The following is a 22,449-nucleotide window of genomic DNA, read 5'->3' as shown; positions in this document are numbered from 1 at the left end:
AAGGAAGAGCGGTATCACAGCCAGCCCATGGTGACTTCAGAAGATGTGAAGTCTCTAAGAATGGGACACAGTACAAACACCCATGCATGGTCTGCAGAAGCAGACTGGGCTTTCACTCACTAAGACATCAGCAACAAGCTGGTGCCTTTGAAGTATTTCCTCCTGCCCCCACCCCAGTAGTAGTATGACACTTGTGAAAATAAACGATTTAAAATGGAGTCAGGAAGCTCTCACACTTGTGTCACTCACTGCAGCTTACTGACCCTAGCAGAAAGAAAGATTTCCTTCTGATCCATCAACAAGTCGCCCACCGCCTGCCACCAACAAGAACCACCACAGCCCTCCCTGACCTTCCCATTGTCTCCTCGGACCTGCCTATGGCTCATCGTAGTTTGCATGTCCCAAATTGTAATTCCTCTGCTATTCCCAAATAAACTAATTTTGCTGGTGGAAAAAAAAAAAAAGTATCCCGAAGACTTATGGTGGCCAGCCAAGACACCAAGGGTTGTTGGCTTTCATTTGACAAGGGGACATTCAGTGTTAGTTTTCCTCATTTTATTTAACTGGGAAGAGGGCCTACATCCCACAGTATAGAACACCCAAAGCTGTGTTTCATGAAGAATAGTCCTTAGAACTACTTACAAGAGAATGACCTGGGGAACTTGTTAGCCTGCCAGTTCTTAGGCTGGGAATATGATTTTAAGGGCACTGATGCTTGAGAGCTTCTGAACTAAAGGTTGTTCTCCCTCTTGAGAGCGACAGCTCCGTTTAAGTTGCAGGTTACCCTGGCTGTCATCTTATGGAGAGGGCCATATTAATCCCCTGCATAGCAGAAAGGTCCACCCCATTCAGGGCCTTAAGGGAACAGGGCTACATTCATCAAGGGGGCTCCCTGCCCTGTGCTGCCTGGGACCTCCCACACAGACCTGCTACTCAGCCAGGGACACTTAAGCCTCATCCTACCCCTAGGTAGGCCCTGGGGCAGCCTGGCCCTAGAAGGATGGAGCCAACCTCTCCTAGAATTCCCCAACACTCAGCCTTCCCAGTTCACCCTAAAGGCACAGTAGGCTGACTGCAAAACCTGTGAGAACACAGCCTACAAAAAAGGCATCCCAAGGACCCAAGACTTAAATCATCAGCAGCATCATCAACCAGGACTAAACAGAATCACATTGGATGGGAGGGAGCATGGCCTGTGTTCAAAGTCCAAATCTGACAGAAATAGCTGTGTGGTGTGAGGCAGATCGCTCTACCTCTCTGTGCTTCCATCTCCTCATCCCTAAAAAGGATCCTGAGAGAACTGGCCTCTTAGGATTGTCCTAAGAATTAAACGTGACAATATGCACCAAATTCTTAACACAGAGTTAGGCATACGGTAAGTGCTCAGTAAACAGGACCACCGCCAGCATGTAGGATGTTGTGCTAATTTGGAAAAAAAAAAAAAAAAAGCTGTCCTCCTTTGGGTAGACGCATAGAAAAGATGCCCTTTCCTCTGGGCTGGCTCAGGCTGGTGCCTGAGCTCTTATCTTGGTGGGCAGAGTACCCTCTCAGCTGGCCACCCTTCAGCTGATCACAGCCCATAAAACCCAACACGGAGGCTGTGACTAGATGTTAGCTATGGTAATTCCACCTGAGGGTAGGAATGAGTTTGAACCGGGCTTCTGCCACGGCAGGCCTTGCGGATGAGCGGGGGATGGGGGTGGGCACGGGGGCCCACGCTGAGTGGGAGTGATGCATCCACTTCTCAGAAGCACAGTGCTGCGTTCCGCAGACGCTCATCGTGATAAATTTCAGCGAGCACAGAGGTACGACGACAGCTGATTTTCCTCTTCTGAGCTTGGTAGCAGCTGATCACGCTTCCTGTTTCTCTAAGAGCTTCCCTAACTGACAGAGGCGACTTGCTCTTTCAAATTTGGTCATCGCCCTCTGGCTTTCCCGTGTGAGTCAGAGTCGTTGCCCTCGTGACCCCGGCTCCCTCCAGAGTCAGTGTCTGCCGGCGGCTGCCGTCCCGGCCTCCCCAGGTAAATCCCCCTCTGCCCCGGGTGCGCGGCCCCGCCCACGCCGCTGCCTGGGGACGTGCGCCGGGACGTGAGTCACCGCACCGTCCTCCCCAGCCACAACTATTATTGGAATGCTTCGGCACGCAGCGCACGCTTGCTTCCCGGATTTCACAGTCCTGTGCTCAGGATCTGCAAATTTCTGCGCAGCCCGAGGTTACACCTGGGCGATCACAAGGTGGCTTGCGCTCAGATCGGAAAGTTTCTAAGAAAGGTCTCCTTAGGCCAGGCATATCCGCATCCTCCAAGGAGCATCAACTGCGTGTCTCCAGCGTGTGTCCAGCAATGTGCCTGCCTTTATGGGTGGCTCAAAAGAAATCGTTCTGGAGCTTTGCTTTCAATGTACAGGAGGACGCAGTAAAATGAAAAGCAAGAATGAGGGTTGCAAACAAGCGAGGGGGCAGGAGAGATCTCGTTGGTCAGAAGCACATGGGGAGTTCAAGCTGGGAGGGGACAGGGAAGAGACAGAAGACAGGGAGCCAGGTCCCGGGGAGAAGAACCAGGGTTATGAGAAGCTTGGACAAAGATGCAGAGTGGAGAATGCATTGGGCTTATTTATACGAACCTAAATATTGAGCTAAATTGGAATTTGGAATCTCCTTCTTCTCTGTGCCAGGGTGATTGATGGCCTGTATCATCAGTCTTTAGTATTGCCGGGCAGTGCACTTGCCATGAACCCTGCCAGTCATACAATTCCTGTCTCCCTTTTACAGATGAGGAAACTGCAGGGCAAGGAGGTGATGTCCTGAGCTCAAGGTCATGTAGCCATCAGGTGGTGAAGTGTACACCCAAGCAGGCTGCCTCTTAAGCATTAACCTCTGTGACTCAGGGTAAGAATAAATATTTTTTTTCCAAGTGGATATTTGAAGGCAGGGGAATATGTTTAGTTCATTGATTACTCTATGAAATCTGATGTAGAACCCACCTCTTGTATGGGAGATCTTGATTTTTATGTCCATCTGGCAGGGATCTCAGGAAAGTTCTGATGTTCGTTACAGGTTGGATGATCTTGGAAACAAAGCATGGGTCCTGAGCTCAGGACTCCTAATTCCATGTTCATCTGGCACTGGCTGAGTTCCAGAGAGACAGAGCAAGCAGTTAACTTCCTCACTTTCCATATTTGACAAAAATGTGAGAACATGAACATAACCAAAACAAACAAACCTTTGGCTAGAGCCTTTTCAGTTCCTAAAAGATTCAACCAAAAAGGGAAAAAAGGAGCTCCTGGGGCAACACGGAGGAGTATCTTGGAAAGGGTTACAGGTGGGCTGTGTCAGAGGTGCCTCAGCAGTAGGCGTGCAGAAAGAGAACAAGGGAGGGGTGGGAAATTCCTCTTCAAGTTGCAAACACACACAGCATCCCAGGATGCCTGGGAGCTGCCCCTGTCACTTCTTTCCCCCAATGACAAGGGACAGGAGAGAGAGCCTGTGACTCACTTCACCTGGCAAGATGGTGCTGGTGTAGGTACTTCCATAAATCAAGACAAATCAGTCTTATCCTCTTCCTAGGTGCCAATCTTATCCTGAGTCTCTCTCCTCCTTCCAGAGTGGCCACCTTACAAAGTGAAGAGAAAAGCTTTCTTTTTGTCTGCGGCTTGAATGCAGCTGTTCAAATTAACGTGGAAGAGGAGGTTTAAGTTTTCCCCTCACAGATCAGGCCAGTGTGGAGCTTGGGATTGGCAGAGAAGAAGTGGAGATTTGGGGCACCTTTTTATTCCTTGATCTGAAAGGAAATGCTTACACTTCTGCAGTTAGGACAAGTTGAGGGAGACTGGAAAGTTCCCTGAAGGCCAGCTAACAGTACACCGAATCACTGAGTTCTCTCCTACCTCCTCTCAGAGGTGTCGGGTATGCACGTCTCAGCATCCTTCTCACCCCCCCACCCCCGAGTCCAGCAAGACCCCAGTCCAAAGAATGAAAGAGGCCTGTCTGAAGTTAGGATAATCGCATCAGACACTTATAGAACACCTAGCAAGGGCTTCACTGGAATCTTCTCAGTATAATTCTCTCAGCCCCTTTGAGTGAGATCCTATTACCATCCTCATTTTTTCAGATGAGAAAACTGAGGCACAGAAAAGCCTTTGAAATCTGATTTAAAAGCTGCTACTTTTAGTACACCTGAAGTTAACATAAAATTGTACGTCAACTGTATTTCAATTTTTAAATAGTTTAAAAATGCAATACATACGAGTAAAAAATTAAATAAAAGCTGCCAGTTTAACAGGCCTCTAATGAGTAGACATCTTCAGTGATTACAGTAAATGATTTGTAACCAAAATGAAGCAGTTCAGTCGATGATAATATCCAAACAACCAGCTCTATTGGGGTGAAGAGTAGAAGAAATGGGAAGTTTCCCATGAGGGGCTATGTGTGTATGTGTGATGATGATGGAGAAAGGCAAGAGCCCAAAGGAAGTGTTCATTTTCTAAGGCATTTGGTTGAACTCTTTTGTGGCTAAGAAATGTTGTGTTAGAACTACACTGGGTTTTGGAAAAGGCATTTAAAGCCACCAGTGACGGGCTTCCCTGGTGGCACAGTGGTTAAAAATCTGCCTGCCAATGCAGGGGACACGGGTTCGAGCCCTGGTCCTCAATGATCCCACATGCCACGGAGCAACTAAGCCCGTGCGCCACAACTACTGAGCCTGCGTGCCACAGCTGCTGAAGCCCGTGCGCCGAGCCCGTGCTCCGCAACAAGAGAAGCCACTGCGATGAGAAGACCGAGCACCGCAACGAAGAGTAGCCCCCGATCGCCGCAACTAGAGAAAGCCCGCGCGCAGCAACGAAGACCCAATGCAGCCAAAAATAAATAAATAAAATAAATAAATTTATAATTTTAAAAAAAAAACACCAGTGACACTAAAAGAACTCAAAAGCTCCACACTGTTTTTGCCAAAATAATATCACCAGATAACTGTGTGAAAAATGAACCATTTGGCCAAAGGTAGGGACATTCCAGGAACAGAGCCTCCTGTTTGCATGTCCCCCTCTTGGTTCTGCTCTTCAGTTTCTGTGCCTCCATGTTACAGGGAAAACTTTTGCTCATATACCCTTGGATATTTCAGATTTTTCAATGTGACCTCCCCAAAAACCTCCTCCAACAATCCCTCCAAAATACAGAACCAGAAACTGCTTCTGCCATGTCAGTTCAAAGTTCACAGCAGGACAGAGGTCTTCAGAGAATGAAATGGTATGATTTGGGCATGAAAAAACATTGTAAAGGAGATGATTTCAGAAATTTAGAAAAAGAAGGATCTGCAATTTTTCAATCCAAAGTGGACTGACAAACTTTTCAGTTCATCTTGTTTAAATCATGACCATCAGAAGCCTATTGTTTAGTATTTTTCAAAAAATTTTAGCATTCTCGGGGCTTTTTTCGTTTTTCTTTTTGGATCTACTTCATACTCTGAATATTCATAGACCTTTTCAGGACCTCAACAAAACAGAACTGTGAAAAATTAAATTCCTTGACAAGAACCCCCAATAAAACACATCAACAAAATGCTTTTAACTGAACTTTAAAACAAATCAGAATGACTTCCGCCCCATGAAACCATGAGTAAATTGTGCAGAATCAGAACTGAAATTACACCTTTTCATAAGTATTGAATTAGAAAAAATGAGCACATCGATAATGTATTTTCCAAATTCATGTTGCAATTAGCTCAAGTTTCTTAGTTTCTCTCCCTTTCACATTAAACATGAAAAAGTCCCACTGGTCAGCAGCAAGAGTTTTAACACTTCCTTGTCTACTAAAGGGTGTGGTCAAAGCAAGGAAGGTGGCCACTGAGATGATGCTACTGGAGAGGGTGTCCCACCCGCCATAATACCTCATGAATGCTGCAGCTTTATCATCTTGGACAACAGAAAGGTGACCTTGGACTGGACTCTGCCTGCACACTTTTAAGCATATACACGTGACAAAAGGAGCTACAGGTTTTGTGATTATTGGTTTCCTGGCAAATCCTGGAAGCAGAAGCAGCTTTTGAGCACTGCAAGGCAACAGTCAAATCACTTTGAGAAGAGTTTCAATCCTGAGCTGACCTCTCCCCCACTTCTTCCATTTTTCCACTCTTTTAATCCAGAGACAGGTGAGTATGGAAGGTCAAGCCATTTCCTCCAGAAAGATGATCCATATTTTAAACAGTGCTGTGGAGGGGCATTAAGAATCAGAAGACTTGGTTTCCAGTCTTCATTTGGCCTTTTAAACAGTCTTGATAGTTTAACTCAATTATCTCAGACTCAGTATTCCCACCTGTAAAATGGGGCTAATAATACCTAGCCTATGTATACAGAGCTGTAAGAGGAACAAAACGAGAGATGGCGTGGTGTATTTTGTGTATCATGTTTGTTGTTTCAAAACCTGGTTGGTATCTCTCTCTCTCTCTCTGTGCACTGTTTAAGATGTAACTTAAACTGCAGTTCATCTCTGCAGTCACAGAAGTTCCAAATGGAGATTATTTGGACATAGCAATCACCCCTCCAAATCAGGCACCATCTCATTCAGGGTGCCTGAGACCGTATTAAATTTTATATGCTATTTCATGAATGTATTTTTCATTCAATTATATAAAATACGCTTACTCTTTTCTGTCCCCTTATTTTTGCCATTAAACCTTTAAACTCTAAACAAATTGTAATGCATCTATTTAGGAGTTAGAATTGGCTGTGCTATGTTATGAATATTAACGGAAAGTCCATATGTTTCAAGGCCTTCTATAAAATATGAAGAACAGTACTCTTAGCATTCTATGTAAAACTGCACTGTTAAATACACATGTGCAGTCATTTAAAAAAAAAAAAAAAAAAAAGAGGGATGCAGAGAGGAAGTGAAGCACTTTCCTGCAGAGAGGGCTTTTAAACCAAGCATCACCCCCTCTCCCAGTCAGAGAAAATGCTAACTAGATAGAGAAACCAGAAAGACTAGTCAGGATGGGGGTAGGGGAGCAGCGAAGGCTTAAGCAGGCAGTTATGGCTCTTTGGAAAGGTAAACAGACCTTTTCAGGATTTCAGGGGTCAGGATGGAGAAACGGGGAAGCCTCCTGAGTCAGATCTTTATTATGTGGGCTTCACAAGGTAGCACAATGCACATTCAAGGAATGATACTCCAAGGTGAAAAAATATCTATCTGGTCATTTTCCATTCTTTTGGGTTTTCCAGGCCACTGGTCTCCATAGTCCTGGCAATTAAAGGTCATGGGATCAGAGGAAGTCAGAGCAGCAAGGAGCTTTGAAGACCCTCTGGCCCAACCTTTTCGTTTCACACGCGAAACGGGGTGAGGGGCCCAGAGGCTGGGGAGCACGACCCAGCTTAGGGAGCACAAGCTCTGAAAAACCTAAAAGAAAGGTCTTCTCTGTAACCGACTGATGGGCAGGCCTGAAACTTGCTTAACACTATCCTGATTTTCTTCCTCAGGTCTCAATAAGGGTAATTATCCAGTGCCATGTGGCAGAAGCCCCTGCCTGCCTGCTGGAAGGGAGCCCTGAGGTGAGCTGTCAGCACCTTCTTGCGGGAGCTGGACTGTTGCTTCCTGGCCATAGTGCAGTCCAGGGTTTGTTTGTATAAAGGGCCAGGGATGGATGGGTCATACAGCTCTAGCTTTTGCATTTGGGGGAGAAAAATGTCTTGGTAAAAACAATAGGAACAGCAGCCTGAAATGAAAGGAATAAATGGCATCCAGTCAGAGCCCAGGTTCCCTTCCAACCCTCCCATCACACACACCCCTGCACATATTTCTTGCTTCTCAGCACTTGCCTGACATGCTGCCTTCGGTGCTTATTTTGAAATACCGACTGAGAAAGTTCCATTGGACTCTGTCATGTAGGCAAGCACTCCAGACTCCCTTTTGAAGCTGAGAGCAGTCAGACAGAAAACTGTGTTAAATTAGACAAGCTGAGAAAGGGAGAGCTCCCCTCCCTGCACTACCTCCCGGCCTTGAATCAGGCCCCTGAGCTATGCATTACATCTGGCAGCCAGAAGCACTAGAATCACCCCAAGGGAGGCCCTGGGCAGCCCACAGCCTTCCCCGGCTCCTGCCCCATTATCAGCCTCTCCCTTGCTTCTGCCTCAGCTATCAGAGCCTTCAGCAGCCTGGACATCAGGGCTGTGCACACAGCAGCTTCATGTTTGATTAAAAAGGAAGCTGGCCTCCATCTCCATCTTCTTTTCTACTGAGGCCTGTTTGGAGATAATCCTGGCCAAGATACGCACTGCGGATCACAACGGATCACTGAAAACCCTTCCACCCTTGCCCACTGCCTCAAGTCTCCCCTTCTGTTTCCACACCCCACGCACGTTTTTTTCTAAAGATTAGAAGGAAGTTAATTTGTACTCAAAATTGAAAGGATAGAGCACTCATAACTGCAATGTCCAACCTTTGTTTTTCTCTGCTTTACCTTCTATCTGACATTTTATGTGATGATCGGAGTTTAGTTTGTGTATTATAAAATGTACCTATTTGTGTGTCTCTGAGTTTCTTGGTAACTACTTGCAAATCAAACTGTACATTTCCACTTGCAAACTAAAAAAGGCAATCTGTACTTGGATAGTTATATGTAAGGGGCCAGCCTTTGGTATAACAAACATTTATTAAGCACCTATTGCTTGCTAGCCCCTGTGCTAGAACTCTGGAGACACAGAGATGACAAAGCATACACCCGCCTCCTGTAAATTGAGATTATTCTCAGTCTTCTACTCTCTAAGAGAACATAATTCTAATCAGTGCTTAATCCTCAAATGATTTTTTTCCCCCAGAGGGATGAGGGTGCCTGAGTACCCAAGTATATTGATATTTACACAAACACTGGGGGTCTAACCTTGTAACTGACAGCATTTAGAAAAGAAGAGCAAATCTGCTTTACCCGACTATAAGCCTTCAGATTTCACAATGCTTGAGTACATGACACATTTCTTAGCTATCTACTGTGAAATGTGGAACAACGCTGAGCTCTATTTGATATTTGATATATCTAGGCAACAGGGAGAGGATAAAAAGGGGGAGCAAAATCTCAGTGTCACCTTGAGGGTAGTAGAAGGAGCTTGCACGGGTAAGGAGTTAATGAGAAAACACAAGAAAGCAATGATGAGACCAAGACAGAAGGATAGATCAGTGATCTTCAGAGTGGAGTATAAAAAAAGTAGTATATGATCTTCTGTTCATAGTTATGCTTATTAAAAATAAAAAAGACATTAAACTTTACTAATATTTAACAAATAGATTGGCAGTAGTATATGTGTATACTATATATATATAGTATATGTGTATATATATATACACATATATATGTATATGTATATATGTATATGTATATGTATATACATATACATATATATGTATATGTATATGTGTATATATATGTATATATGTGTGTGTATACTATATATACTACTATATAATATGTAATATACACGTATATGTGTATTACAGTTGACCCTTGAACAACACGGGTTTAAACTGAGTGGGTCCACTTATACAAGGATTTCTTTCACTAAATACTGTACTACAGTACTACATGATCTGGGCTGGTATAAAGTTATATATGGATTTTCTACTATACTGAGGGTCACTGCCCCTAGCCCCTGTGTTGTTCAAGGGGGGTTACATGTACATATTCAGTCCTTCCCCGGTATCCACGGGGGACTGGCTCGTGGATACCAAAATCAGTGGATGCTCAAGTCCCTTGTATAAAATGGTGTAGGACAGTCAACCTGTTGTCTATGGATACATATATGAAATGCTTGCTCAAACATTTATTATTCATTGGCTATATAAGCAAAAAACGTTGAGGCCATTGATGGAGAAGAAGCAAAAGATAAAAATTAAGGTCAGCAACTGCATGCTCCGAATTGTGAAGTGAGGATAGAATCAGAGAATTGGTATCAAAGTTCGCATCTGGGAGAATAGAATCCAATGAGTGTGCAAAGATGCTACTGATTAATTCCTTCCCTCTCTGTATGCATAAACTTTCTACCCTTTGAGAGGTAGAGCCTATTTCTCCTCTACTTGAATCAGGACTTTGTGACTCTCCTTGACCCATAGGATGTGGTGGAAGTGACGTTCTACGACTTGCACACCCAGGCTGTTAGAGGTCTGGCAGCTTCCACTTCTTCCCTCTGGGCAGCCAGATTCTGACCACGTGAGACTGAGCTGTGAGGAAGCCTAAGTGAGCCACCCGAGCGGCACCAAGGCACCAGACATGCATGAGAAGCCCTCTTGGATCTTCCAGCCCAGCCAGCCACCAACTGAATGTTTTAGCTGAGTGAGTGACACAGCTGACACCCCGGGGGCAGAAGAGCCCAGCAGATAATTCTGAAAAAGAGGGAATTATTGTTTTAAGGCACTAAATTTTAGAGTGTAGTTTGTTCCATAGCAGTAGATAATTTTTAAAAGAGCCATATCTTATGGTTCAGGAATTAACCCTGGAAACAAACATGTTTACTAAGACTCTTCTTTTCACATGTTGCCACCTTAGACAAGAAAACAAAATTCTGATGGCCAAGGGTTTGTAGTCAGTGAAATCCTAGGGCTAGGGTAAGCCCAGAAGACAATGGGATAGACACAGCAAATTTACAAAGTATTGTTTTTAAAGAAAAAGTTGCAGATGGGTACAAAACACAGGGATTTTGGTATTTCACAGTAACCAGGAATCTGAGCACTGGTGTTTATTTTGCCTTTTCCTTTGTCAAAAGTTTTCTCCCTTCAATCCTTTGGGGGTGTTTCTTTCCTTAACTATGTAGGCCAGCTTGCCTGTTACGCAATTCCTTCTAATTGTTAAGGCTGGAAGTCTGGACACTACATTCCTCAGCATCCCTTGCCTGAAGAGTTTTGAGTCTGATACTGACAACCAGAGGTACTTGCATGGGATTTGGAACGTGGTGGAGAGGTAGGCGCCACATTATTGCTCCTCTGTCAGAAGTGGGCAGATGTGTGGGGTTCAACAGACATCAGAGTTTGTATTAGATCCCAGACATTTCCCTTCGAATCATCCACCTCAGTCAGTGCTGGAAGCAGATGAAATCATCACCAGCCATTTCCTGTAGTCCCTGAAGCTTCCTGTCTCTGTAAAGCTAGCAGCAAACTTGAAAACTTGTTTCTTTCCTTGACCTGCCCTCCTCCAGACCTTCCAGGAGTTTTGTATGCATCCAGTTCCTTGTGTTAAATTCCTTCTATTGCCTGAAATACCTAAGATGGTTTTGGTTTTTCTTATTAATTCCTATTGCATAAGCCTAAATTTCATTTTATAATGGAAGTCAAGATAAAGTATAATTTCTCTTTACACAGTTTTCTTCTCTTTAAACAGCTACAGATCTCTTTCATAAAATTTTGAACACAAACACATTCACATCACATAGCATGGAGGGAGATGCATGTGGGGGAATCGTAGAATGGAAAGAGGAAGTAATAAAATGTGTAGTAATAAAATGTGTAGGAGCAGGGGAAATTAGCATTTTTCCTTCCAGTTAATCAAAGAACGTTTTATAGATGGGGTCACAGTCACCAGATAGAGCAAAGAACAACAAGAGGTCACCTAGTTACATTAGAATTTTAGACTGGCAATGGAGTAGGTAGAATAACGTTGCACAAAAGATGTTCCTCTCCTAATCCCTGGAACCTGAGAATGTGTTACCTTACATGGCAAAAGAACTTTCAGATGTGATTAAACTAATGGGCTTGGAGATGGGGAGAGTCTCCTGACTCATGCAGCTGGGCCCAATCTAATCAAGTAAGTCCTTAAAAGTGGAGAACACTTGCCAACTGCAATCAGAGGGAGATGTGATTAAGGAAGAAGAGTCAAAGAGCTGCAACATCGCTGCCTTTCAAGATGGCGGAAGAAGGCCAGGAGCCAAAGGAGTGCGGGTGGCCTCAGGAACTGGAAAAGGTAAAAGAATAAATTGTCCCCTAGAGCTTCCAGCAGGAACATAGCCCCGCTGACTCCTTGATTTTAGCCCAGTGAGAACCGTGTCAGACTTTTCAACAGTAAGATAACAAATTGGGGTTGTTTAACCCTCTAAGTTTGTGACAATTTGCTAACGGCAGCAACAGGAAAATAATAAAAGAGAGAGTTTTTTAGTATAAGTATGGCCATGCGATATTTAGGACACACATATTTAAAACTATTTCTACTTTGAAGTTAAAACTTAACTGTGAATCCTATATTTTACCTGTCAACCCTATTGATCAGAAAGTAGGATTCCAAAGCTCTTTTACATCTCTGCCTTGAAACCTATGGCACTTACTATGAGCCAGACACTTAAAATGGGCAATTTACCTATTCTGTTTCATTTGATTCTTACAACACTTTGGTGTAGGTATTATTTACAGCTATTTTCCAAGCAAGGTAACTGAGTCTGTGCACAATTAAACGATTTGTTTAATGTAAATTCGAGGTGGTGGAGGAGCTGGGGGTGGATCCGGTCGGTCTGACTCCAAAGCCCCTTATGCTAAGTTCTCTCTGTCTAGTTTGCTAGGCTATCACTCCTTTTCTCAGCTTGCTTTCATTGCTGGAGCCCCCAAAGCTGGCCTCTACTACTGCTTCCACGTCCTCTCCCCCCACTTCCTCCTGTAATCTGGTTTCTGCTTCCCCTCCCCACCTCTTCTATACCCACCTCGAAACTGCTTTCTCAAAGGTCACAGGTGGCCTCGAATCTGCCATCATTTCTTAGTCACCCTCCTCTTTACCTTTGTGCAGCATGTGACTGTGTTGACTTCCCCCTCCCTTCCAAGCTTTCCCCCCACCTCCACACACACGGGGCTGCTTTTTTTTTTTTTTTTTGCGGTACGCGGGCCTCTCACTGTCGTGGCCTCTCCCGTTGCGGAGCACAGGCTCCGGACGCGCAGGCTCAGCGGCCATGGCTCACGGGCCCAGCCGCTCCGCGGCATGTGGGACCTTCCCGGACCAGGGCACGAACCCATGTCCCCTGCATCGGCAGGCGGAATTTCTAGGGGTGTCTGTGAGGATGTTTCTGGAAGAAATTAGCATTGGAATCCCACCAATGCAGGTGGGCATCCTCCAATCTGCTGAGGGCGTTGGCACATCACGTGACCCTTTCTCTCCCTGTTTCCATCTCTCCTCCTTTCTGTTACCCCATGGTCTTCTTCTCTGCTGTTAAGTCAAATTTGTCTCTGCTTCCCTCCCAACAAGGATACTGGTGATTACATTTAGGATCCATCTGCATAACCCAGGGTCATCTCCCCATCCCAAGATCCTAAAGCACAACAGTAAAGTCCCTTTTGCCATAGAAGGGAACATTCACAGGTTTCCAGGATTAAGCCATGAATATCCTTGGGAGCCATTAGTCCGCCTATCACACCAGGTGATTCTAATTTGCAGTGATGTTTGTGAATCAGTCATCACTGAACAATCTTCTGCCGGGCTCCTTTGTCCAATGCATCTTGCTCACCACCTTCCTAATACACCCACCATCTCTATGATCACACGGCCCCTGATGAAATGCCACCAAAGTTTACCTGTCTTTAGAATACATTCCAAACACCTTAATGGAGAACACAGCCCTGTAATCCACTGACCCAAAGACTCCTTACTTAACAAGGTATGTTTTACCACACTCCTCCATGAATGTTTTGCTTCAGGTAAACTGATTTTCTCAGACTGTGCCTGGCATTCTTTTTTTTTTGCGGTATGCGGGCCTCTCACTGTTGTGGCCTCTCCCATTGCGGAGCACAGGCTCCGGATGCGCAGGCTCAGAGGCCGTGGCTCACGGGCCCAGCCGCTCCGCGGCATGTGGGATCTTCCCGGACCGGGGCACGAACCCGTGTCTCCTGCATCGGCAGGCGGATTCTCAACCACTGCGCCACCAGGGAAGCCCCTGGCATTCTGACTGGCTTATTTTGTTGGTGCTGTTTCACTGACATGTAAGGCTTTCCTATCGTCCTGCGCTTACTCAGATCTTACCCATGTGCCAAGCTGTGTTCTTTTCCTCAGACTGATATAAGAAAGTACCAAGTACCACAGGGCTTCCCTGGTGGCTCAGTGGTTGAGAGTCCACCTGTCGATGCAGGGGACACGGGTTCGTGCCCCGGTCCGGGAAGATCCCACATGCCGCGGAGCGGCTGGGCCCGTGACCCATGGCCGCTGAGCCTGCACGTCCGGAGCTTGCGCTCCGCAATGGGAGAGGCCGCGACAGAGAGAGGCCCGCGTACCGAAAAAAAAAAAAAAAAAAAAAAAAAGGAAAGAAAGTACCACAGAGTAGGTGGCTTTAAAAACCACCTAGAAACTTGTTTCACGGTTCTGAAGCCTAGAAGTCTAAAATCAAGGTGTCAGCAGTGTTGTTTCCTTCTGAGGGCTGTGAGAGAAAGATCTATGCCAGACTGACTGCTCTTCCTGGCTTGTAGATGGCCATCTTCTCCCTGTGTTTCTACGCATTGTCTTCTCTTTCTGCATATCTGTCTCCAAATGTCCCCTTTTTATAAGAATACCAGTCCTGTTGGATTAGGGCTGACACGAATGACCTCATTTTGACTTGCTAACCTCTATAAAGACCCTATCTCCAAGTAAGGTCCCATTCTGAGGTACTGGGGGTTAGGGTTTCAGTGTGGGAATGTTTGGAGGGGGATACAATTCACCCTGTAACACTAGGATATCACAGTCCTATTTGGTTCCTGAAGTCTTTAGCCTCCTCTGCAACTTAGGCTAAAAGACCCTCCTTCATCTAAATAATACGGCAGCTTTTGTCCATTCACTCAGGAAAAGAACAAACTAGAGCTCTATTGCGTCTCCTGAGTTGTTGTCTTTGAACAATGGCTCTGTGTGTGTGTGTGTGTGTGTGTGTGTGTGTGTTGAGTGTATGTATGTACCCTCCCCATATAGAATATGAGCTCTTTGAAGACAGCCATTGTGTCTTATTCATCTCATTACACTCATGATACCTTTAATATGGACTCAACACTTGTTGATTTAATTTCAGAAAATCTGAGAGAGTTTAGTTTGGGGTGAGGAGTGGGCAGAGACTAGTCCAATGATGAGATAGGATCTAATACTCTATAGCATTGACTAAAGGATTCCTTGAATATAGTTGTTGGAGAGAATCTAAGAGAATGCTTTCAGGTGGTGTGGTGCTTAAAAGCTATGAGCTGACTAAAGGGAACGAAGAGGAGAGACAAAGAAGAAAGGCAGCTCTCTAGATACTCAAATTAATTCATCTAAGAACTGGGTGAGTCAAGGTTAACGGCATTTTGCATCATCAGCATCACCACCCCAGTCCTTACTCGATGATGATAGTGCAGTGCTTTGGAGGACTTATCAAGCTGACACAGGCAGCCTGGGTTGGGAACTCTGCCAACCCCTCGCTGGTGGCCCTTGCATTTCCGTCTGCTTGCTCTAGGTTACTATTCTGCCTACTGGGCAGATACCCTGGTCACTTTCATAGAAACAGTGTACAGATTAATGAGTGGAGGACTGTCAGATTGAGAAATGGAAAGGGTGGTGTGCATTGGAAGTCTTTATCTTAGCATGAGAATCTAGAGGACTGAAAAGGGGGAAATCTGTCATGTTATAAAGGGGCACCAGAGCATCCAAGTGTGTCATCCCTTCAGAGAAGATGTCTGCGTCCCATTAAGAAAATGATGAAGCAGTGGCTTGACTCAACCGCTCTAAATAGACTCCCTTTACCTTGAATTAGCGTGGAGCTTTAAAAACCCACATCTCTTCTGGGTTACGTAGACCATGGCTTAGTCCTTCCTGCCCCACCCTGTTCTCCCCAGGGACCATGTGGCTTCCATGTCTATTTGACAGAGCTGGGCTCCACTTCCTGCTGCTTTGGTTTCAGCTTGGTTTCTTGTTATCATGCCCAGGTCACACCAGCCAGCTGTCCCTTCCTGGTATTGACACTGGGCGAGACCGGAGCTGTTCAGTGGCACCCTGACTTGCCCAGGGCTGGGGGCTTTCCATGGGCTTTTTTAGCTCTGTGCCCCTGGCCTCTTCACTCCGCCCTGAGTGGAGCCTGGGTGCCCAGGAATGGCAGCCTCCTCTGCTGCCATTCCTGTGTGCTTACCAGTCCAAGCACGTAGGACTGAGCATTCTCAGGGTCTCCTCCTCTCTCGTCGCAGCTGCCACACTTGGAGAAGGAAGAGGGATGCTCAGGCATCTGATGCTTGCCTGAGTGGGCTGTCTTCCCTCTCAGAACTCCAAGTGTGAGGTCAGGCTCGCCTTCATGCCCTCCGGCACTCCTGGAGCAGCTGGGGGTTATTTTTGCAGCCGGGGTGGAAAAGGAACAAGAACGCAGTTGCCCAGGGCTTTTCCTCTGTGTGGGACTGTACAGGAGGTCAGAGGTTAGGGTGGAGTAGGGCAGGTTGCGTCAGCTCCATGGGAAGGGAGCTGGGCTGGTGTCAGCCTGGCCCGCGTACCTTTTCAAAGTCCCTTCTGTCTAGTCTTCCCATTCAACGGCTAAGCTTCTTCCCAAGAGGCCATGGGTCTGGATTACCTCATTTTAGCCCACAACTGTTCAAACAACTCTTGACGTTTGACCTTCAAGCATTTATGCAAGCAGATGACCTTTCCTCAGCCTATCCTATGTGGATTCAGAACATGGTTCCTCTCCCAGTTAGCCATCCAAATGATTGGCTTAGCCTTAATGTGCATGCCTTAGAAATTCTTTATCGTTCATGGATAGATTTCTTGCCTCTTCTTGGGTTTTCACATCTCTTTGTGCTGTATCAGTGCTATAAGTTGGGAACTTAGCAATTTGATTCATACCAAATTGCATTCTGTAACTTTAGGTTTATGTCCAAGTAACAGCAAAATCCAAAAATTATGAAAACTTAAACAAAAGAGACCAAGCAATAGGAGGAGATGTCTCGCAGGTAAAAGCAGACAAAAGCAGTGCAGGGCTGGTAGAGTGGCTCTGCTCCAGGAAGTCCTTAAACAGTTCTCTGGGCTGCTTTCTGTATGGTATGACCTCATGTTCATGGTCAAGGTGGCATCTGCTTCCGGGCATCAGGAGGGGTGAAGTAATGAAAGAGAGGCAAAGGCCCCATGTCCCCCAAATCTCATGTTAGGTTCCCAGAAGCTGCTCTCTGATCCTTTTGCTTACTTCTTGTTAACCGCAACTTAATCACAGGACCACACTTAGCCACAAGGGAGGCTGGGAAACATGGCCTTTCTTCAGGACAGTCACGTGCCTGCTAACAGGCGTATTACTAAGGAGAAAGGATAGTCAAGGACAGCTAGCAGCCTCTGCCGGAAATATTCTAAAAATAGATTGGGGGGGAGGGTCCTCTTTGTAGAATGAAGAATATGTGTTCCTAAAAAGCAAACCAAATGATTGACTCCTAGAATATAAATCATTACCTATCCAGATAAACATACAAACACGGAAATTTATATAGGTCACTACTTACATAATATTTCAAGTCAAATTGACAGTTATATATTGGGAACATTTTAAAGCTATTTCTGTAAATAATAATGACTTGTTCCTAAAATGTTTTCCCCAAGATGCAATAACCCTCTGAACCATTAAGATGGCCAGTGACCTTAAGCAGCTCTGTCAGGCAATCAGATGGTGAAATCTCTGAAATCTCTGGGGTCCCAGTTGCCAGGTTTATTTCAACCTACTGGTAGGAAACAATGCCCCGTGGCTACCAAGTCTGCATGTTCTGTTAGGGAAGAAGCAGGATATTGGGGGAGACTCTGACACAAATTACAGCAAGGTGTGGGGAAGGCCCATATGTATAGTGAGTAATTGCACAGGTGGGACATCTGTTTATGTGAGATACATGGAGCATCTGGTGAAATAAGGTGCTTAATAAAGAATAGTTAGCACCCTTGTGGACAAGCCTATCCCTTGGGTGATGGTCTCTATCTAATAGAACTCAAAATAATCTTTGGGTTTTTAGGTTAACTTTTAAAAGGGGACATAATATATTTTTGCATAATTTTGTTCTTTGCTCGTTTCTGTGTAAAACAAAGGATTTGGCTTCCCGCCCCCCCCCCCCCCCCCCCGCCAGGAGATACTAAAATGGCATGAGGGAGCATCCTCTGGCTTGATCAGAAAAACCAGAAACAAAAATCCTTGAAAATAGTCTTTGAATGTTGGTTTGCAGATATATTAAGTAAAAAAATTTTTTAAAAAGCTTATGTTCTTAAAAAGTAATAACATTTTTAACTTATTATTTTGTGTTATCTAAGGCAGAAAAGTAAATAAAAATTAGGAACAGTTCTTAAAATATCTTCTTACCTTCAATTATTGGATGTCTTTATATATCTTGTCCTTCTCAAGTCCCACTATATGAGTAAGTTCTCGTTACCACATTTCTAAAGCCCCAAAAGTTATTTTATTAATGATGCTTTGATAGGAAGTCTATTAGCAAGGCCAGGTTGTCCCAGGCAAAACAGTAAACCATGATCATGTTTTGCAGACATTGAATGTGTTCTCCAAGGTGCAGATTTTCTGTGATAATTTTAGCTTTGTGTTGTCATACAAGTTACTATAAGTAACTCTAGACATTATGCAGTTACCTTGTAATTGAGCCCTGCTACTCAATTTCCATATCTGAATTTGCATTTGTTTCCAAAAAGTCAATACTCTTAGGAAATAGCAGCCTAGGCAAGCCTAGCTCAAAAAGACCTCAGTCGTAATAAAACAAAAAACAAACAAAAAAAACCTCCGTCGTAGCAGCCAACACCATGACTGCTGCTGGCAAGCATGATGGCGGCCCCCATCTTTTATTCACGTACGTGGAGCAGTTCATAAGCAGACAGTACAGGGAGTTATAAAAACACTTGGAAAACGTTTTATTACATGGAATTTAACATTTTTTTCCCGTATTGCATTTTGGCACACAGTTTTAAATGGCCTGTCAACTTAATAAATTGATGACTAAAACTTTTTTTTAACAAAAAGTAACAATAATGAGTCAAACAATAGCTTATCAAAAGCAAAAGAATCAAGTCAAAAACTGAGGCACTAAGCATATAAATACATCTTTCTATCCTTAAGTACAGTCTTAAATACAGCAAATCTTAAATACAGCAAAAACAAAATCCCGCATTTCTTTAAATTATTTTTACTGATTTTGAATTTATAAACTTTTATAACTTAACATTTCTTAGGATTTCAGTGTAGTTCTAAAGCTACATACATATGTTCAGTATTTGTCTTTTTTTCATAATTATTGAAGTAAAATGACAAAACATTTCTCAACTCTAAAACTCCTCAGAATGGTTTTCTTTAAAAAGAGACCATAAAACAAGTCTGCAAAATGCAGAACCAGGAGGTAAGTTTTTCATGTCTCCCTTTGTCCACATTTCAGTACCATCTCCCACTTGAACTTTCAGGCCCATTTACCTTCCTGACCCAGTCATTCAAGAGCACCACAGTTGTACCCAATCAGCCTGAACCTCATTTCACTCAAAGTCAAAGTTTCTACAGAGGAGGCTGATTGATTTTTAGCCTAATAACTACTAGAGAAAGGTCAAAAGCTTAGTCTAATAAACAAGGTGCAAGAATTCATATTCACCAGAAAGCAAAGATGATAAGGGGAGTTAGTTGGCAGAGGGCCAGTCCTACAGGGCTAGGAGTCAATAAATTGAGTTAGAACTGTCATTGTAGGAACTGAAGTATAAGGAGGGTTCTCTGGAAAATGTGTGACTATCAAATTTAATGTGACCCAGTATAATTTTGAGTCTTTCCTAAGGCTCATAAATTGAATTTTTTGCCCAATTGTGTATATTTATATATTATATATATATATATATTATTATCAAGCAGCTTTTAGTTTTCCTTGACTTTATGAATTCTCCCCCTTCTCATTCTCTGGGTATATCCACCCCTGCCTCCATTGTCCCCAAAGCTCATTGCCCCTGTGTGTGTACACTCAGACACACACAAACACACACGCGCACACACACACACACACATAACAATCCTTGGGCAAGGAAGGGATTGATAGAGTATATAAAATACTCAAGAACAACAGCAACAGAGCAAAACAAACCAGAAACAAGATGAGAGTGAGAAAAATTGAATGCATCTTGTTTTCTTTGAGTATCAAGTAGAAGTTTTTTTAATTGCTCTAATTTTAGTTTATGAATTTGTATTTGCCCTTCTGAGCACAGCTGGGATAACTGAGCAGCTTTCTATTCTCTCACCTTATTTCATTCTTACGTAATACAGCCTTCAGCCAACCACTGGAATACCTACACTATCTCTTTTACTGGAAGAGATCTGGACTCTTGCATGTTACAGATTGCAGAGCCAATGTGAAAGGACACTGGTTTTTTTTTCAGTCTCATGAAGTTGTTACACTCTGACACTGGGAAGCTGATTTATGTCTGTCCATTGGGAAAGGGTGCTTAGTGGCCAAAGACAAATAGAATAAACAGAATTTGGCCCATGACTTGGTACTGAGTTTTGTAGTCAGGAAAACAGAATGTTCATTTGTGTACCTTCAAAGACATTCTTGAGACTTATCATCCCATAAACTTACCAGAGAGTAATTTGTATTCTCAAAGGCCTTCTGAGGAGTGATCTACAGAGTAACCTTCAGGGATGTTCAGGCAACCCGGGGACAGGCTGGACCCTTCAGAGAGCATGTGGCTTCCTCAGTACTTCCCCAAAGCTGTAAAGACTTTGGCAAAACCTCCCTGATAAGGTGGTTCTTCTGTACAATTTGACTTTATTCTTTTCAATGATCTAAGGTTTACCTTAGAAGCAAAAATTTGAAGAATTTGTGTTTTTCAAGCTTCATTTTTTAGTCTGCTTAATTGGGGGCCAAATGGGAAGGTATATAAGTGAAATTAAATATCGAAAGCTCATGGCTAAGGAACTAACTTAGCCAAATATTCTAACTAACATTTTCTGTTATGACAATCCAATAGGATGATCTGCTTTATACTACGGAAGATGAAAGGCCAGTTCCTAAACCTGTGTAAGGATCAGCTATAAAATGCGGACAATACCAAACTTAAAATGGCTGAGGTTATGTAAGTAAATCACTTATTACATATGAGTGCCTATGCATGGCAGTTATGAATATAGGTGTATCAGGTAGCAATTGCTTCCTTAGTTATTTAAGAAAACAGTCATTTATTTTGCTTAGTTAGGCTGGACTCAGCTGGATAGTTCTGCTAGTTTTAGCTGGGCTCCCTTATGAATCTGGAGTTAGTGACAGATCACCTAAGTGTCTCTGCTTGTGGAGTGTGGCTGCCTGTTGACTGGGACAATGGAACCAGTGGTCCCCTATGTCTCTTATCCTCTGACAAGTTAGCCTGGGCTTATTCACTTGGTGGCCTCAAGGACCCAAGAGGGAGAAAAGTATGCAAGGTGTGGAGGCCTAGGCTCAGAACTGGTGCCCTATCATTTCTGCCATATTCTGTTGCCCAAAGCAAGTCACAGAGCCAGTCTAGATTTAAGGGGTGGGAAAATAGACTCTATCTCTTTCTGGGAGGAGCTAAGTCATATGGCAAAGATCATGGATATAAAGAAGCATGAAAATGTATTACCATTTTTGTAATCTACCACAGTAAGTGTATAGTAGGTGTTTAATTTATTTCTTTATACTTACCTTTATTTCACAATGGCTTTGAGGTGGCTTATAGCAAAAATGAATACAGCGATATGGTAACAAACATAAAAACTTAAAAACCAGGAGTAATATGAATTAGAACAGGAGGCCAAATCTAGGATTCTTACAATAAAGAATACACTAGGGTAAACAGTGAAGTTGTTTTCATAGAGCTTTCAAAACACTGAGGTGATAAGTTTTGGCCCAAAACCTATTAAAGAGTGACATAAATTAATAGTAATGGAGCCCTTGAACCATTTCCTTCATAGCATGTATTGGGGCTGAGTCAAGAGCCAAGGGACCAGTGATATAATTGCCTTTGTCCCTCTCTTGAACCCTTTATTGCTGCTATTCAAGAACCTCATGAGAGGTTTCATGATGCAGAAGAAAGGGCTTTGGAGTCAGAGTTGAAGACCATTCCATCCCAGCTGAGAAACTGGGATTTGAATCTAGTTCTGTGCGGCTCTTCCTCTCAATTTTCTGAAATTCAGACTAATGATGCTTATCAGACAGAATGTGTTAAGTTACACGAAAAAGGTGTTTTATTAGATGTCGCTGTCACCTTCCTCCTTCCGATTCTTTAAGTTATCTTATCTCCCAAGAAATGTGAATTACTCCCTTTTAGAGAGGGATTGCTTCTTGGATAAAGTTCTCCATCTCAACCAAAGGTACTTCCGAAAGTATAGCACCTTCATGAAATTGAATGGAACTGGTGAATATTCTGAGTCTTGACTCCAAATAAGGTTTCCAAGAACAGTTCGCAACCTCAAAGCAAGAACCCTACCCAATATATTGCCAGGAGCTTTCTGTGCCTTTGAGCCTCTGATCTGCTCACCTCTGCAGTTGTATTTAAACCCTGGGCACATGGAGGG

At 43.8% G+C, this 22,449-nt stretch overlaps 1 long non-coding RNA gene across 2 annotated transcripts; it reads left to right on the top strand.

Annotated features, from left to right (window-relative positions):
- The first annotated feature begins 1,709 nt into the window (after window positions 1–1,709).
- On the top strand, window positions 1,710–20,996 carry LOC136794012 (uncharacterized). Of its 2 annotated transcripts, XR_010840159.1 has the most exons (6): window positions 1,710–2,021; window positions 2,771–2,887; window positions 5,814–6,146; window positions 7,471–7,542; window positions 10,094–11,933; window positions 20,892–20,996. It is a non-coding gene; the product is annotated as an uncharacterized lncRNA (long non-coding RNA). The 2 variants fall into 2 exon arrangements; XR_010840160.1 differs by lacking the exon at window positions 5,814–6,146 and having other exon boundaries at window positions 10,094–10,313; window positions 20,892–20,987.
- The last annotated feature ends 1,453 nt before the right edge of the window (window positions 20,997–22,449 follow it).

This window comes from Kogia breviceps, chromosome 4, assembly GCF_026419965.1.
Source record: "Kogia breviceps isolate mKogBre1 chromosome 4, mKogBre1 haplotype 1, whole genome shotgun sequence".
In the NCBI taxonomy this organism is placed as follows: domain Eukaryota; kingdom Metazoa; phylum Chordata; class Mammalia; order Artiodactyla; family Physeteridae; genus Kogia; species Kogia breviceps.
The sequence above is the reverse complement of the archived record's forward strand: the minus strand, read 5'-3'. Positions and strand labels throughout refer to the sequence as shown.